Raw genomic sequence first — 18,977 nt, 5'->3', positions numbered from 1 at the left:
CCCTACAGGCCCACACCCTGGTTATTCAGCAGTGGGTCCTGTTTCCTGTAGTCCACTTGTCGACGGGTGCCCAGGAGAAGCACTCGTCATGGTCCTTATTATCCTGTATAGTATAGACTTCTGAAGATTTTGTTTCACCATATTTAAATGGGTTGGGTGCACTTAGTTCTACTTCTCAGTTGAGACCACTCTGGCTTTTATGCCACTTGAAATGCTGCAGTTTTAATGTTATGGAATCCCAGGGGGTTCTTGTTTGCCGATCCTAAGGCGACCCCAAGTCTCCAAAGCTCTCAACATCATAGAAGCAGTTAAGCCCCCCACCAATGACAAGACAGCACCCAGTTGTTGTTGTTGTTGTTGTTGTTATCATCATAATCATTATTATTATTATAGAAATAGCCTAGCCTTTGTTCCCTTTGAATTGTTTACTGCCTGGAGAAATCCTTAGCCTGGGTGGAGCTCACTGGCCCTGATTGCTTGCTGCCTGGAGATGTTGTTGTTGTTGTCGTCGTCATCCTTTGACCTTGGACCAGCTACTGATACACTTCTGATACAAATTATTATTATTATTATTATTATTATTATTATTATAGCCTGACCTTTGTTCCCTCTGAATTGTTTACTGCCTGGAGACATCCTTTGTGTGGGTGGTCCCACTCAACACTTGCACCCTTCACACTTAGTTAACAGACAATGGTTCTTTCCTCCCACCCTTCCACAGATATATTATGTACTCCACTTGCTTTACCACCAACTGATCCTCTGAAAATGCCAGTGGCCACAGATACAGGAGAAAAATCAGGACAAAATGCTGCTAGAACACATTGGCCAGACAGACCAGAAAACCACACAATGCCCCATGAAAACCTTTGACAGTATTTATGATGACACTGATGCATGCCTTTGCACATTTCCCTACTTGTGACAGCGACCCCATCTCAACATCCTCTGAGGCTAAGAGACTGTGACTCCCCCAGGTGACTGAGCAGGGAGTCAGACTCAGACTGCCAGTGTCCCAGGATGCATCTTGAAGACTTAATGCACTTTGATGCCAATTGAAATGTTGTAGTTTTAATGGTATGGAATCCCAGGGGGTTCTTGTTTGCTGAGCCTAAGGCGACCCATCGCAAAGGTTTTCTGAGGCCGAGAGATCGTGACTCACCCAGCAGGCTTCCAAGGCTGAATGGGGATTCTAGCCCAAGTCTCCAGAGTCCATATCTCTACATTTGAAGAATGAATGGGTTTTGATGACACTGGAAATGCCCTGGCTCAATGCAATGGGATCCTGCGGAGTTGGAATTAAATAAAGCGTTAACACTATTTGGCAGAGAAGGCATTGTAAAACTGCAACTCGCAGGAATTCCATAGCATTTCTTGGCAGGCTTTGCTTGGGAGTGGTTTGCCTCTGAGGCCGAGAGAGTGCGACTCACCCAAATGTCTCTCATAGCAGGCCAAGCAGGACTCGAACCCGGGGCCTCTGGAGCCAAAACCCAGCACTCACACAATACTGGCTCATTTAATTTAAATGAACACATTTAAATAGGCTTATTGTTAATGGCGATCAGGTCTCCTTTGACTTGCGGCCATGGCCAACTGTGTAGCAAGAGCTATGTGCTTTGTTGATGCCTGGCGGCTTACGTTTGACCATAGCATTGGTAACCAAACTGTTTTTCAGAATTCTCCTTTTGAATTGGATGGAAGATCCCTCCCTCGAAACCAAGCACTTTGAAGCTCCTTCATGGTCTTCTTTCTTCTCCGTCCGCACTTATTCTGTTTACAACAAAGAAATAAAAACATACATATGCAGTGCTGATCTAAATGGGCTGTTCTTACATGTGTGCGCTCCAATATTCAGACTGAAATTCATTGCAGAAGGAAAGAAAATATTTCATAACAAAAAGAGTACTTGTGTTGCTTTTGTTGAGTTTCTTCTGCTCACACCCCTTGTTTGTTTTCAAGTCTGGTTTAAACTAGGGCATCTCTTATAGAACTCCGATATGCTGATGATAACATAGTCTGTGCCCATTCAGAGGAAGACCTACAAGCCACTCTAAACACCTTTACAGAAGCATAAGACAAACTTCGCCTTTCACTGAACTTCGAGAAAACCAAAGTGCCCTTTCAGCAAAAGGCGCCAGCCAATCCCTCTGCAATGCCAGAAATACAACTCAAGTTACATAGTCATGGGAGTTGTCATAGAATCATAGAGTTGGAAGAGACCTCATAGTCCAACCCCCTGCCAAGAAGCAGGAATATTGCATTCAAAACACCCTCTACAGATGGCCAATCCAGCCTCTGTTTAAAAGCCTCCAAAGAAGGAGCCTCCACCGCACTCCCAGGCAGAGAGAGAGTTCCACTGCTAACAGCTCTCACAGTCAGGAAGTTCTTGCTATTGTTCAGATGGAATCTCCTTTCCTGTAGTTTGAAGCCATTGTTCTGTGTCCTAGTCTCCAGGGAAGCAGAAAACAAGCTTGCTCCCTCCTCCCTGTGACTTCCTCTCACATATTTATACATGGCTATCATATCTCCTCTCAGCCTTCTCTTCTTCAGGCTAAATATGCCCAGCTCTTTAAGCCGCTCTTCATAGGGCTTGTTCTCCAGACCCTTGATCATTTCAGTCGCCCTCCTCTGGACACATTCCAGCTTGTCAATATCTCCCTTGAATTGTGGTGCCCAGAATTGGACACAATATTCCAGGTGTGGTCTAACCAAAGCGGAATAGAGGGGTAGCATTATTTCCCTAGATCTAGTCACTATGCTCCTATTGATGCAGGCCAAAATCTCATTGGCTTTTTTGCCGCCACATCACATTGTTGGCTCATGTTTAACTTGTTGTCCACGAGGACTCCAAGATCTTTTTCACACGTACTGCTCTTGGGACCGAGAGAGAGAGAGAGAGAGAGACCCTCCGGCTGGAGGTATCTCCCACCTCCGCTCCCTCCTTTGTTTTTGCGCCTACCTTCAGGAAAGGTGGGCATCTCCACCTCTGTCTCTCTCTCTCTTGGTCCCAATGGCTGAAGAGAAGGTCAGGAGAAGAGGTGACTTTTGGTGCGCATGCTGGGGTCTTCAGACACGCCTCTGGACCAGAAGTGGGCCAGGCGTGGCGGCTCCGTCCCTTGGCCCACCCGCAGATTGGAGAGAGGAGAGGAGGCGGGTGGAGCACCGGAGGATCGGGAAAGGGAGCCGGTCATGGGGAAGGGATCGAACGCGGAGAACAAATGAGCGCCGCCTCTGCTCACGCACCCAGTGGCCGGGTGGAGCAGGAACGAGAGGGGCGAGGCGAGGCTCAAGGGCCCGGCCCCTTTGGGAAGAGGATCACCCGGCAGCGAGGCAAGAAAGCCGAGGCTCCCCTCGGACTGCTAGGGCTGTTGTGAGCTGAGGGGGCACTCCTCAAGTGGGCCAGGCAAGGGAGCAAGTGCGGCAAGTGTAGTTACTGGGATGTATAGTTCACCTACAATCAAAGAGCATTCTGAACTCCACCAATGATGGAATTGAACCAAATATGGCACACAGAACTCCCACGACGAACAGAAAATATATATCAATGATTGGTTGGGGGGGGGGGCAAAATACTGTTTGCTTACCGTTGAAAATTACCTCTGCGCGTGGCAGGGTGCAGCTAGTGCTGTAAATAAATAAATAAATGTTAGGGTGGCAACTCTCGTCCAGCAATGCGCAAACCCATTGCTGTGTGTCCTGGCAGAAAAACAATCTGTCTGCGTCTTCAAGGTGGCCCCTTTTCCAGATATAGTAGCCTAGTGCTCTGTGCTCTCCTGGCCACTCCTGGGTTCCCTTTTGGTTCCCTTTTGGTGCCAGGCCAATGACCCCTCCTTGGGTACCACAGATGGAGCCGGCTCCGCTTCTTCTTGTGCTGGCGCCGTCTACCAGAAGGGGGCGCCGAGGAGGCCGTCCCCCCCCCCCCCCCCCCGGCCGCCTTCCTCCTCCTCTTCTTCCTCCTCCTCCCCCTCCCCCTTTTCGGGCGGATCCTGGCCTCCTTTGCGCCTTGCTACCTTTTGCGCTCCGAGGCGCATCGTGCGCCCGGGAGGGAGAAGCCAAAGGGGAAAAGAAGAAGAGGAGGAGGAGGAGGAAGAGGAGGGGGCGGCATCACCGACACCACCCTCCTCCCCCTCACCTTTCCCTTCCTCTCCCAGCAACGGGGCCTTGAGAGGAAGCAGGCACTGATGGTGATGGAGATGGAGATGCTCTAAGCACAAGGTAAGCGCCTTCGCATCTTTTGTTTTGTTTACCTCCCTCCTTCCAGGTCTTTCTTGTCTGTGTGTATCTAAATCCCATATCTAAATCCCAGAGGAAAATGGACTCAAGTTGCCAAAGCCAAGGATGGAGGTGATGCAGCCCCTCCTGGGCACAATCGCTGCCGCTCGCCCTTCTTTTCTTTGCCAACCCCATTTTGCAGCAGAATCAAAGCCTCTTGGAAAAAAGGGAGTTGTTCCTTCCTTTCTGTCTGGCAGATCAGAGCCTTTTGCAGGGTGTGTGTGGAGGCATTGTCTGCGCATCATTGTTGGGGGGGGGGGGCTTCTGTTGTTTCCCAATGTAAGTAGGAGGAGAACAGCAGGAGCATCTGGTTGGCAACCAGCAACTCCCCAGTTGCTGCCACAGAAACTCTCTCTCTCTCATGGCAACCACATAAACCCCTGGGAGCTCTTCGCCTCCTTTAAGGCTTTCTCCCAAATAGGGGCCTATCGATATGTATTGTATAGAAATACATTTTAATATGTATCCAGGGGCAGCTCAACCCATTACACAAAGTAAGCATTTGCAGTATAGTCGATTTTGCCCAGGCGCTCTTGGGGGAAAATAGACCTTGACATATGCGAGTTGTAGTTACTGGGATGTATAGTTCACCTACAATCAAAGAGCATTCTGAACTCCACCAATGATGGAATTGGACCAAATATGGCACACAGAACTCCCACGACGAACAGAAATATATATCAGTGATTGGTTTGGGGAGGGGGGATACTGTTTGCTTACCGTTGAAAATTACCTATATGTATCTTATAGAATTTTTTGTAATGTCTGTGTATTCTGACTGTACTGTGGTGTGCCTCAAGCCACGAGGAGAGGCGGGTAAGAAATTTAATAATAATAATAATAATAATAATAATAATTTGCCGATATATCACACAGTCCTAGACACTTGGGAAGTGTCCGACGTGTGATCCAATTCAGCCAGCAGAGTGTCTGCTGTGGACTCATCTTGTTGTGTTCCAAATCTATATAAATAAAAATGTTATGTCCGTTTGTGGGATTAATATAACTCAAAAACTACTGAACGAATTGATACCAGATTTGGACAAAATACACCTGTGACCATCACTCATAAAAACACTGAAAAACACAGCAGAAGAGACTTAAAAAGCCAAAAAACCAAAACATACATTACAGTGCATGCATAAAACCACATATATACACATACATATACGCACACACACACACAAAACACATATACACAGACTGAGCCACAGCAACATGAGGCAGGGGATGGTTAGTCTATATAAATAAAAATGTAATGTTCGTTTGTGGGATAAACAGAACTCAAAAACCTCTGGGGGAAATGACACCAAATTTGGACACAAGACACCTAACAACCCAACGTATGTCCTTCACTAAAAAAAATGATTTTGTCATTTGGGAGTTGTAGTTGCTGGGATTTATAGTTCAGCTACAATCAAAGAGCATTCTGAACCCCACCAATGATGGAATTGAACCAAACTTGGCACACAGAAAATACTGGAAGGGTTTGGTGGGCAGTGTCCTTTGGTTTTGGAGTTGTAGTTCACCTACATCCAGAGATCACTGTGGACTCAAACAATGATGGATCTGGACCAAACTCTACACGAATACTCAATATGCCCAAATGTGAACACTGGTCGAGTTTGGGAAAAATAGAATCCTGACATTTGGGAGTTGTAGTTCCTGGGATTTATAGTTCACCTACAATCACAGAGCATCGTGAACCCCACCAACAATAGAATTGGGCCAAACCTCCCACACAGAACCCCCATGTGGGCCATAGCAACGCGTGGCAGGGGACTGCTAGTAATAATAATAATAATAATAATAATAATAATAATAATAATAATATATCAGAGCTGTGTGCAGGAAAGCCTTTGCTTTCTCTTTCCTGTGGTTTTGCATCTGTCTGTTGCAGGACACAAGGAAGGAAGGAGAGGAAAGGAGCATCTTTGAGGAGCGGTTTGTTTGGGTAGATGCGCACTGTTATGGGCCACAGCTCCATGACTCCTTTGGAGGCGCATAAGCTTGCGATGTCCACAAACAGGTTTTCTGCCCCTTTTGAGTTTTGGGCTTGGCTTTGGTTCCTCCTTGGGCACCTATTCTTTTTGTCTCCTCCCTTTCAAACAACAATCTCGTGACCTTCCTCTGCCACTTCTTCTCCTTAGAAACAACCCTTCAAAGGGTGTCATGAGTCATGGCCCGTTTTTCTTTGGCAATCATGAACAGGGGAAAAGGATCTCTAGTCTTTGCTCAGGAGCCCCATTCCTACTTCCATCAGGGTTGTGGCCCCAAACCCACTGCACTGTATAGCCATCCTTAATGTCCACCAGGAGTGAATCTGCACTGTGGACTTAATGCAGTTTGGTACCCTGGGAGTTGGGATTTTGCAAGGTTGGTCTTTAGTTTTCTCTGCCGAAAAAGGTTGGGGTCTTTCCAGACTTTGAATCATAGAATCATAGAGTTGGAAGAGACCTCATGGGCCATCCAGTCCAACCCCCTGTCTAGAAGCAGGAATATTGCATTCAAAGCACCCCAGACAGATGGCCATCCAGCCTCTGTTTCAAAGCTTCCAAAGAAGGAGCCTCCACCACACTCCGGGGCAGAGAGTTCCACTGCTGAACGGCTCTCCCAGTCAGGAAGTTCTTCCTCATGTTCAGATGGAATCACCTTTCTTGTAGTTTGAAGCCATTGTTCCACGTCCTAGTCCCCAGGGCAGCAGAAAACACGCCTACTCCCTCCTCCCTATGACTTCCTCCCACATATTTATACATGGCTATCATATCTCCTCTCAGCCTTCTCTTCTTCAGGCTAAACATGCCCAGCTCTTTAAGCCGCTCTTGATAGGGCTTGTTCTCCAGACCCTTGATCATTTTAGTCGCCCTTCTCTGGACACATTCCAGCTTGTCAATATCTCTCTTGAATCGTGGTGCCCAGAAATGGATACAATATTCTAGGTGTGGTCTAACCAAGGCAGAATCCCAGGAGCTGTGACAGTTAAAGCCCAGCCAAACTGCATTTAGTCTAGACTAGCACCATTTTGGAATCCCCTCAATGCTAAGAAATGCAAAACCCACAACAGATGGACCCTTTTGTTGGCCAACCACTCACTGGATTCTTCATCACAATGTTTGTCCTCTTGACCACTTTAATTGCCTCTTGGTTTTCAAGTTATTTCAGGTTACTGGAGGCCCCAAAACAAGTCACTGGTGGTCATAGGGTTTGCTTGGTCAGGTTTATTCTAAGGAGGTTGTGTTTTCCTGCCATTTGGCAGAGATCCTCTGCCATCTTGTTATTAAAATGTCTCAGTTTCTCTTTCCTCTTTCTGCCTTCTTTCTTTATCCTCGACTTACTTCAATTGCTGCAAACTGGGTCCAAAATGCAAACAGAAGATCACAAGAGGAGGGGAGAATTTGGGGGGGGATGGGCCTTTTTCCAATTGGAGCACTTTATTTATTTATTTAAAACATTTATATTCCACCCTTCTCACCCCGAAGGGGACTGAGGGCGGAGCACAGCATATACACGGCAAACATTCAATGCTGGGACACAAATTCACATACAATACATAAACACTCAAAAACATTTATCAAAATAGTAAAATACACCATTTAAAACCGTCCTAGTCATCCGCATCAAATCCAATTGGCCCGGTCATCTTTCCTATTGCCACTTTATTGCCCTGTCCCGAAAGCTTGGTCCCACAGCCAAGTTTTGACCATCCTTCTAATGGATAGGAGGAAGGGGGCTGACCTGATCTCACCAGGAAGGGAGTTCTATAGCCGGGGAGCAATCACCGAGAAGGCCCTGACTCTTGTCCCCACCAATTGTGCCTGTGACAATGGCTGGACGGAAAGCAGGGCCTCCCTGGAGGATCTTAATCTCTGTGGTGGTTCATAGGGGGAGATGCATTTGGACAAGTAATTTGGCCGGGGCCGTTTAGGGCAGTGGTTCTCAACCTGGGGTCCCCAGATGTTTTTGGCCTACAACTCCCAGAAATCCCAGCCAGTTTACCAGCTTTTGGGATTTCTGGGAGTTGAAGGCCAAAAACATCTGGGGACCCCAGGTTGAGAACCACTGGTTTAGGGCTTTATAGGCCAAAGCCAGCACTTTGAATTGTGCCCGGTAGCAAACTGGCAGCCAGTGGAGCTGGCGTAACATGCTCTCTGTATGCCACCCCAGTTATTAACCTGACTGCCTCTTGTTGGACTATTTGAAGCTTCCGAGCAGTCTTCAAAGGCAACCCCATGTAGAGTGTGTTGCAGTAGTCTATCCTAGATGTAACGAGAGCGTGTACCACCATGGCCATGCATTCCAGTTTGAAATAGTGTTCAGTGTGAGAGGGTAGGACTAGATGGCCCTTGGGAACCCCCCCCCCCCCCCAATGCTTTAATTCCGTGATAGGCTTTTGCGGTCTCTGGATGGAACTCACCCCTCAACTCCCTGCTGCTGTTTTGGGAGGCTCTGAAGAGGAAAACAGAGCATTTGGAGAAATGTGGTCTCTAAGAGTGAGGTCCTTGCATACAGTTGCTTGCCCATTTTATTCAGTGGCTTATTAAAAGCCTAGATTAATTGCCATTTGGTTCAGCAGGGCTCCTAAAGTGATGCATAGTCATATAAATCTGCAAGCATAATACTATTTTGCAACTTTTAGAGGCGGCCCTAGGTAATTTTCAATGGTAAGGAAAGTATTTTGTCCCCTCCCCCCCAACCAATCACTGATATATATTTTCTGTTCGTCGTGGGAGTTCTGTGTGCCATATTTGGTTCAATTCCATCATTGGTGGAGTTCAGAATGCTCTTTGATTGTAGGTGAACTATACATCCCAGTAACTACAACTTGCATATGTCAAGGTCTATTTCCCCCCAAAAGCGCCTCAAGAGCGCCCCTGGGCAAAATCAACTACACTGCAAATGCTTACTTTGCATAATGGGTTGAACCGCCCCTGCCTGCTTTTGACACTCAGCGTTTTGGGCACCAGAGAAGGCAAAAGGCCCTGTAGAACTACAACTCCCAGCATTCCATAGCATCAGGGGCAGTTCAACCCATTACGCAAAGTAAGCATTTGCAGGATAGTTGATTTTGACATATGCGAGTTGGAGTTACTGGGATGTATAGTTCACCTAAAATCAAAGAGCATTCTGAACTCCACCAATGATGGAATTGAATCAAATATGGCACACAGAACTCCCATGACGAACAGAAAATATATATCAGTGATTGGTTGGGGGGGGGGTGCCAAAATACTGTTTGCTTACCGTTGAAAATTACCTAGGGCCGCCTCTGCATAGCATTGAGCCATATTAGTTGAAGTGGTGTCAAACTGCATCAATTCTACAGCTTGCTGGCATAATGGAAATGATGCTGTTTTGTTGTTGTTGTTGTTTATTGTTTTCTTACCTTTACAGAGTCGGTATCCCCCCCCCCCCCCGACTCTGGAACTCACTCCCCAGGGACATTAGACATGCCCCAACGTTGGCAGTCTTTAGGAGGAGCCTGAAAACGTGGTTGTTCCAGTGTGCCTTCCCAGAATAAGGAGAACTCTCAGCAATATGTCCTCACAATGCACTTTAATGCTGACTTAGGATGGACTGTGCTCCCCCATTTCTCTCCGAAAAATCCTATCCTAGTTATATTTTACCTTGTTCACGTCATCATATTTTCAATTTTTAAAATTGTTTATGTCACTATTGATTGTTTTTTGTTTATGTGATTTATATGATTTGTATTTTATTGATTGTTTATTGATGTTTTGTTTGATGTACTTTGGGCTTGGCCTCATGTAAGCCGCACCGAGTCCCTTGGGGAGATGGTAGCGGGGTACAAATAAAGTTTATTTATTTATTATTTATCCCAAAAGTTAAGGCATCTTGCATTAATAGGAACAAATGCAGATTAAAGCGCATACAAAGCTGTGAGTCGAGAGGGCAGAGGGTTGCTACTAAAATTGAATTGAGATCTTGGAAAATGACAGCCTTTGATGCAAATCCATTAAGAAGACAAAAGTCAGCGAAAGAGCATGTGATTGAAGGCGCTTGCGGAGAGATTTTTAAAAAAGGAATAGAATAGTTTTCTCTTGCTGGTGGAAGCAGTAAGGAAGGAAGGCCGTTCCAAAACTCAGGGTCAACGCACTGTACAATTAATGCAGTTTGAGGCCACTTGAACTATTATAGCTCCTGTGAGTTGTAGTTTCACAAGGTCTTTCGTCTTGGGTGCCAAATAGTGCTGGCTATTAGGGCTGGGCGGTTTCGTTTCGTAATTTCGTAATTAGTTAAAAATTCGTTATTTTTTTTTATAACGAAGCGATAACGAACCATTCAGGAGCAACTAAAAAACGAAATGAATTTTTAAATTCGTTTCATAATTGTTTCGAATTCGTTTTGTATTCGTTTCATTATTGTTTTGAAATCGTTTCGTTATTATTTCCACATGTCTGGGGCAAGTTTTATAGTTGTTGTTTGTTTAATCAGTGAAAAAAAATTATAAATATCACACCAACAGTCAACAACAGAGGGAGAGGGAAGCTTCAGAAGTTCCTCCTGTCCCATTTGGAGGTTTTTTAGTGTATTGCGCGGTCGCGTCCGCCATTAACGAATCGATTCGTAATTGTTTCGTAATTGTTTCGTATTGTTTTGTAATTTACGAAATTTCATAAATATCGAACTTTTTAAAAGAAAAATTTCGGAATTCTTTTAAAAATTGAAACGCAAAAACCCCCAAAAAACGAATCGATTTTAGAAACAAATTTTTCCTTGGTTGCCCAGCCCTACTGGCTATTCAAAAAGCTACAGCTCCCATGATCACATTGCATTGAGTGAAAGCGGTGTCAAACTCCATTCATTCCAGTGTAAATGCACCCATGGACATTAAAGTGGGACAATAGTGCTATAACTTCATGGTGCGAATGGCCCTCCTTTCCCTTTGGAAGCCATGCATCCTTTCTGGGTTTCAGTCTGAACTTTGAAGGGGCTGCCTGCTTTCGAGGCAGTGCCTTGGTGAGCACTTTTTAAGTCTGGAGTAAAACCCAGAGCGGATGTAGAAGCATGCTGCCTTGAGAGCTCCTGTCATGTTGCCAGGGCTCTACCTTATTTAGGTAGAGATGAATCAAACTCCCAGTTTTATCAAACAGTTTAATTAAAACAGCACTTACTTGCTGGCTGTTTTAATAGACCAAAACATAAAACATAAAGATGGCACCCAGCCACAGAATAAACAAAAACTGATAGCAAAAACAACTCCATAGTCAAAAGGGTCCAGTCCAGTGGTCAAATGTCGAGAGTTCAATAAACAAAGTCCAGGGATCAAGAGTCTATACCAGGGGTCCTCAAACTTTTTAAACAGAGGGCCAGGTCACAGTCCCTCAAACTGTTGGAGGGCCGGATTATAATTTGGAGAAAAAAAGAATGAATTCCTATGCACACTGCACATATCTTATTTGTGGTGCAAAACAACAATACAATAATTAAAATGAAGAACAATTTTAGCAAATATAAACTTATTAGTATTTCAATGGGAAGTATGGGCCTACTTTTGGCTGATGATATAGGTTTGTTGTTGTTGTGTGCTTTCAAGTCATTTCAGACTTAGGTTGACCCTGAGCGAGGGCCAGGTAAATGACCTTGGAGGGCCACATCCGGCCCCCGGGCCTTAGTTTGAGGAGCCCTGGTCTATACCGTAGTCAAAAGTCAGTCCAAAGGTTCAAGGTTCCAGGATTCCAAGATTACAGGAGCCAGGTCAGGATACCGAAAAATCCAACAGACCTGGGGGGAAAACCAGCAGCATCCAGCACCAAAATACAACAGATACTTTTATCCCAAAGATCAGTCTCAAGGTTAGCTCCTTAAATCCAGTAACACACAGTTGCAACCCATCTCCTGCACACCTCCTAATTGCTTTCACCCATGTGCACACCTCCTAATTGCTTTCACCCATCTCCTGCACACCCCTAATTGCTTTCACCCATGAACTCCCACTTACAGATTACCAAACCCTCTAGAACAGTGGTTCTCAACCTGTGGGTCCCTAGATGTTTTGGCCTTCAACTCCCAGAAATCCTAACAGCTGGTAAACTGGCTGGGCTTTCTGGGAATTGTAGGCCAAAACACTTGGAGACCCACAGGTTGAGAACCACTGCTCTAGAATACTCACATTAACCCTTCCATCACCAACAACTGCAGAACATATGACAGCTCCCAGTGGTGACACCAGTGCCATTGACAACTAGCTTTCCTGCAGGTACATTGAGTGCTTCCATTCCTCACCTAATGTGCCAGTGAGACAAGTCCCCCTCTCCTCTCTCGGCTTGTCACTTCTCACTGAATAAATCATTTCCTTTAACTTGCGATCTTCCTCAGTTGCAGAAATGCATCTCCTGCCAGTTCTGCTATATTCCCTGCCTACGCAGCTCAGAAAAAGTGACATCTCTGTTGCCATGGCTATGTATGTTTCCTTGATGCGAAGATGTTGCAAACAGGTTGTGCAAGGAGAGCCTCACCTCTGTCCTTTTAAAAAGATGTGGTTGGTTTTAATGCCAGACTTAGCTGGCGGCTCCCAAGTCTCCAAGGGATGTGAATCAGTTCCGGGTTTTAGTCTGAACTTTATAGAGCTGTTGGACCGAAGGTCTGTGTAGTCCAAACTTTGAAGGTGCTGATGACTTCAAAGGCTGCTTTCCAGGTATTTATGGCACAGGTGAAAACCGAGGCTTCGCTCTCTTTGCAGTGCTTGAAGCCACAAGATTCAGGGAGATCTTCTCATCTATTCCAACCTGTCTTTGTTTTCCTGGTGTTTCGCAGATATGGAAGACTTCAGAAAATATGACTATTATAGAAATAGGATGGAGGATGCTGGCATGTGAAGTGAGTTATAGTTTCCTCCCTGAACCGCTGCAAGCTGGATAGCAACTGTCCCAGAAGCAAACAAAACACAGCAGAGTCCTCACAACCTCTGAGGATGCCTGCCATAGATGCAGATGAAATATCAGGAGAGAGTGCTTCTAGAACATGGCCGTATAGCCTGAAAAACCTACAACAACACAGCAGAGTCGTTTTTCAGTAAAAACATGCTTCAGCCTGTCTATCAGCAGAGTTCAACTGCCTGCATCCAACCTTAGCTACTTACTTTACTTAGGTGATCCCTCGTAGTCTGAGGATGATGGTCCTCCAAGTTCGGTGTCATGGCGGTGGGTCCGTAGGTGACTGTGGAGCCCTATTCTTGATCTGCATCTTCTTCCGCAGTGAGGGCATTGGTTTCCAGGTGGAAGGCGGTCTCAGTCGGGGTTAGCTTAACGTGCCTTCCTCTTGGCACATTTCTCTCTTTCACCCTCCATTCGTGCCTCAAATTGTGCAGCACTGCTGGCCACAGCTGACCTCCAGCTGGAGCGCTCAAGGGCCAGGGCTTCCCAGTTCTCAGTGTCTATGCCAGAGTTTTTAACATTGGCTTTGAGCCCATCTTTAAATCTCTTTTCCTGTCCAGCAACATTCTGTTTTCCATTCTTGAGTTCGGAGTAGAGCAACTGCTTTGGGAGATGGTGGTCGGGCATCCGGTCCAGCGGAGTTGATGGCGGAGGACCATCGCTTCAATGCTGATGGTCTTTGCTTCTTCCAGCACGCTGACGTTTGTCCGCCTGTCTTCCCAAGAGATTTGCAGGATTTTCCGGAGGCAGCGCTGATGGAATCATTCCAGGAGTTGCATGTGATGTCTGTAGACAGTCCACGTTTCGCATGGTTGGGAAGACAATACACACTGTTTAGTAAATGCACAGCTTCAGGTTTCATCCAAAATATCCAGAGGCTTTAATCTTCACAATTGGAATACTTTCACCTTATAAACAATAAGATTTCAGATAGTCATACACAACATGGGCAGATACTCGCACAGAGACACATAGGAGAGAGAGAAATTGAACCTTTCATCTCCTTATTTCACTACCAGCTGATAGGTCATCAGTAAGGGACACTGGCTGATGCAACCCCTTTGCAACAACCCTCACATGGTTATGACATTCACAGTCATAACCTGGTGCTATTGATATATATGTTCATCAAACAGTATTTTCTCTATGACTAGAAATGCTTTGTCTTTTATATCTAACAATCTGGCTTGAAAACAGTCTATGAGAAAAGCATTGAGGAGTCTTAGGAGACCACAAGCTGATCATGAGCCAGAAGTGTGATGCAACAGCGAAAAAGGCCAATGCAATTCTCGGCTGCATTGATAGGAATATAGTGCCTCAATTGAGATATGGCTGGAAAACAGTCCATGGGAAAAGCATTTAGGAGACTTAATAAACCACAAGCAGAACATGAATTGCGAGTGGGATGCCGCAGCGAAAAAAGTCAATGCAATTCTCGGCTGCACCAAGGGGAGCCTAGTGTCTAGATTTAGGGAAGTCATGCTACCCCTCTATTCTGCCTTGGTTAGACCACACCTGGAATATTGTGTCCAATTCTGGGCATCACAATTGAAGAGAGATATTGACAAGCTGGAATGTGTCCAGAGGAGGGTGACCCAAATGATCAAGGGTCTGGAGAACAACCCTATGAGGAGCGGCTTAAGGAGCTGGGCATGTTTAGCCTAAGAGGAGATATGATAGCCATGTATAAATATGTGAGAGGAAGTCACAGGGAGGAGAGAGCAAGCTTGTTTTCTGCTTCCCTGGAGACTAGGACGTGGAACAATGGCTTCAAACTACAAGAAAGGCGATTCCATCTAAACATGAGGAAGAATTTCCTGACTGTGAGAGCCGTGGAACTCTCTGCCGCGGAGTGTGGTGGAGGCTCCTCTTTGGAAGCTTTTAAACAAGATGGCTGGATGGCCATCTGTGAGGGGTGCTTTGAATGCAATATTCCTGCTTCTTGGCAGGGGGTTGGACTGAATGGCCCATGAGGTCTCTTCCAACTCTTTGATTCTATGATTCTAGTGTCCAGATCGAGGGGCGTATATTCAGCAACCTCGCCAGAGTAGATGTACGGCATTAAAACAGCACTGTTTCCATGGCCTTAAAGCAGATTTTTTAAAGTCCCATGAATGGGAGAATAACTGCATGGAAAATCTATGCTTTCTGCCCAGGGAGGCTGCACATTGATCTTGATTTCAGATCAGATGTGTCGCTGCTGTCCTGGACGCTGGGGCTCCATGTGAGGATCTCTCTGCAAGCAAGGCCTTTGCGTGGGAGCTGCTCTTGCCTCTTCGCAATGGAGGCCTATCTGCCTGCCCCCATTTCCCAGGACGGCTCTCAAACTCAGGGTGATGGCAGCATCCATTATCTCACTCCCGCTTGGCTTTCCGCTCCAGAGGGTCCGTGGCACCCGCTGCAAAAAGCTTTCAACTGCATTCAGAGCCCATCTGAGTGGAATAACACAGAGTTGTGTGTGTGGTGCTTTGGGGGGCGAGCAGGTCTGTTTTAGCAAATTATGAGGGAATATTTGCAGGTGACACCTGCCACTGTTTATTCTGTGGCAGAGTACAGGGCTGGGGTCTAAAAGGGTTAAAGTTGAATCAATGGGTGTCGGAACCCAGATGCCTTAAAGAGTCAGACACAGGAGTATATCCCAAACAATAGTTTATTAAAGCAAAGCAAACAGGACTCGGAGACACTTGCTTCAGTGACTCTGGTCAAAACTCAAAGTTTGCAGCAATTTGCAGCTTAAAAAACAAATTTGGAAAATAAACCGGATTAAACCGGCAAAAAATCCAGATTATATAAGAGTTCTTCCAGACTTAGGTCTCCCCACGATTCCATGTATCACCGGATTGCCAATCCCCACCACCAGAAAATCCCTCAAAAGTGTCACTGGACGTTGGTTGAGTACACACATTCCGAATCTCCCAAACCTTGGTCCAATCCAGTGGTTCCTCTTCATCCCCACTACTCCCAGACTCCACTTTGGCAGGAAAAGTGAAATGCAAAGATACAGAATGGGGGACAATGCCTGGCTCGAGAGCAGGACGTGTGAAAAAGATCTTGGAGTCCTCGTGGACAACAAGTTAAACATGTGCCAACAATGTCATGTGGCAGCAAAAACAGCCAATGGGATTTTGGCCTGCATCAATAGGAGCATAGTGTCTAGATCTAGGGAAGGAATGCTTCCCATGCTCTATTCCGCTTTGGTTAGACCACACCTGGAATATTGTGTCCAATTCTGGGCACCACAATTGAAGAGAGATGTTGACAAGCTGGAATGTGTCCAGAGCAGGGCGACTAAATGATCAAGGGTCTGGAGAACAAGCCCTATGAGGAGCGGCTTAAGGAGCTTGGCATGTTTATCCTGAAGAAGAGAAGGATGAGAGGAGACATGATTGCCATGTATAAATATGTGAGAGGAAGTCACAGGGAGGAGGGAGCAAGCTTCTTTTCTGCTTCCCTGGAGACTAGGACACGAAACAATGGCTTCAAAGTACAAGAAAGGAGATTCCATCTGAACATTAGGAAGAACTTCCTGACTGTGAGAGCCGTTTAGCAGTGGAACTCTCTCTCTGCCCGGGAGTGTGGTGGAGGGTCCTTCTTTGGAGGATTTTAAGCAGAGGCTGGCTGGCCATCTGTCGAGGGTGCTTTGAATGTGATATTCCTGCTTCTTGGCAGGGGGTTGGACTGGATGGCCCATGAGGTCTCTTCCAGCTCTATGATTCTATGAGTCTATGAGATGCAAGCAAAAAGTCAGGAGAGAATGCTGCTGGAACATGGCTACACAGTCCGAAAAACTCACAGCAACCCAATATTGGATACGGCTTGAAAAGAGTCCAATGAAAGGGATCTGGAGTCATATAGCAGATTAAAAACTCAGCATAAGCCAATGGTGTGATGCGGCAACTCAAATGGGCAATGTAATTCTAGGCTTCATCCATAGGAGCCTAGTGTCCAGATTGAGGGAAGTCCGTTCCTCTCTCTTCTGCTTTGGCCAGACCTCTTTACCAAGAATAATAACCTTGAGTCCAGTTCTGGGAAAAGCAATTCCAGGAGGATATTAACAAGTTCAGAGGAGGGCCACCAAAATGATCAAAGGCCTGGAAATGATTAATCCCTATGAAGAGCAGTTTAGAAAGCTGTGGAGATGAAGGTGGGGCAGCCATATCTGTGGGTTTTCTACATTCACCACTGTCTGCTGTGGAAGATGATGCAGAGTTTTGGCCCTGTGGATTGATCTCTTTTACTTCCTTGCCTGCATCATTAGCTGAGCGATTGGTTGCATTATGGTTCTTGAGGAGCCAACGCATTGGCCAAAGAGCGATCCTTCCTTTGCAAGATTGGGTGACTCATCAGCACGGAGAAAGGCCAGGGAATCAATGCCTTCCCAAAACCCCATGGCAAATCTCGCCTGTGTCGCCTCCCAGCACCAAAATAATAAATATTCCCTGCAGAGACAGACCTGCCTTGCAGCTTTCTCTTAATCTTTGGAGGCCCCATTCATTCTTCATAAATCAGCTGTAACTGCCAAGTCACTTTCAACCCATTTCTGCAATGCTAGGACTGAAAACCGAGATGGTCTGAGTGTCTGATGAGGTGATGCTTGTATTTGACAAATTCATGGCAGAGATGTTCCTGCAGATGCTCAAACCCTTTCCACTCTACTCCCAATCCAGTGGGAAGTGGGAAGGGTCGGTCTCTAAGAGGACCCCTCTTAAATGTGGGGTCCCTCAGGGGCTATCATTTCCCCTCTGTTGTTTAACATCTATATGCGGCCACTTGCCCAGCTGGTACAAGGCTTTAGACTTGAATGCTATCAATATGCTGAGGACACACAACTCATTCTGAGGATGGAAGGCCGACCGGACTCCATACCCGATAATTTCCATCAATGCCTTGAGGCCGTTACTGGATGGTTGCATGCCAGCAGGTTAAGGGTAAATCCAGCGAAGATGGAGATCCTTTGGCTGGGTCGCCCGGACGGAGGGGTGATCTGGTTGCCTACCCTGGATGGCGTGACATTATGCCCGTCATCGGAGCCCCCGGTGGCGCAGTGGGTTAAACCCCTGTGCCGCAGGTTCGAATCCAGGGAGAGGCGGATGAGCTCCCTCTATCAGCTCCAGCTCTTCATGCGGGGACATGAGAGAAGCCTCCCACAAGGATGATAAAAACATCAAATCATCCGGGTGTCCCCCGGGCAACGTCCTTGCAGACGGCCAATCTCTCACACCAGAAACAACTTGCAGTTTCTCAAGTCGCTCCTGAAACAACAAAAAAAAAAAGCCTGTGATCTTTGGTAAAGAGTCTGGGAGTCCTTTTAGACCCTCTGCTGACGATGGAGGCCCAGGCCTCCGCTGTGAGCAGAGCCACATTTTTCCATCTGAGTCAGGCTAGGCGTCTGGCTCCCTATCTGTCCAGGGACGACCTGGCCATGGTGATCCAGGCTACAGTCATCTCAAGGTTGGACTACTGTAACACCCTCTACATAGGCCTGCCTTTATCGGTGATCCGGAAACTTAAAGTAGTGCAAAATGCTGCTGCCTGGCTTCTTGCAGGGGTCTCAGCAAGGTGTCATATCACTCCAATCCTGCAGCAACTGCACTGGTTGCCGATTGAGTATCAGATTACCTTCAAAATGCTGATTCTTACCTTCAAGGCCTTATATGGCTTGGGGCCGGAATACCTGAGGGACCGCCTCATCCCCTACAAACTCAGAGATCACTCCGTTCAGACGACCAGAATTTACTTGAAGTTCCCAATTTCAGGACCTTTCACCAGATGTCTACTAGGCGTAGAGCATTCACGGTGGTGGCTCCTTAC

General features: G+C 46.3%; 1 protein-coding gene across 1 annotated transcript in view; it reads left to right on the top strand.

Moving 5' to 3' along the window:
- The first annotated feature begins 3,938 nt into the window (after positions 1-3,938).
- Positions 3,939-18,977, top strand: part of ADD2 (adducin 2) — an 86,876-nt gene continuing 71,837 nt past the window's right edge. Inside the window, exon 1 of the mRNA XM_060786942.2 lies at positions 3,939-4,215. The gene's annotated coding sequence lies outside the window, so the exon portion shown is untranslated. The remainder of the gene's footprint in view (positions 4,216-18,977) is intronic.

Source organism: Anolis sagrei, chromosome 7 (genome assembly GCF_037176765.1).
Source record: "Anolis sagrei isolate rAnoSag1 chromosome 7, rAnoSag1.mat, whole genome shotgun sequence".
Lineage (NCBI taxonomy): Eukaryota > Metazoa > Chordata > Lepidosauria > Squamata > Dactyloidae > Anolis > Anolis sagrei.
Note: the sequence above shows the minus strand (reverse complement) of the source record. Positions and strands in the feature narration are given on the sequence as shown.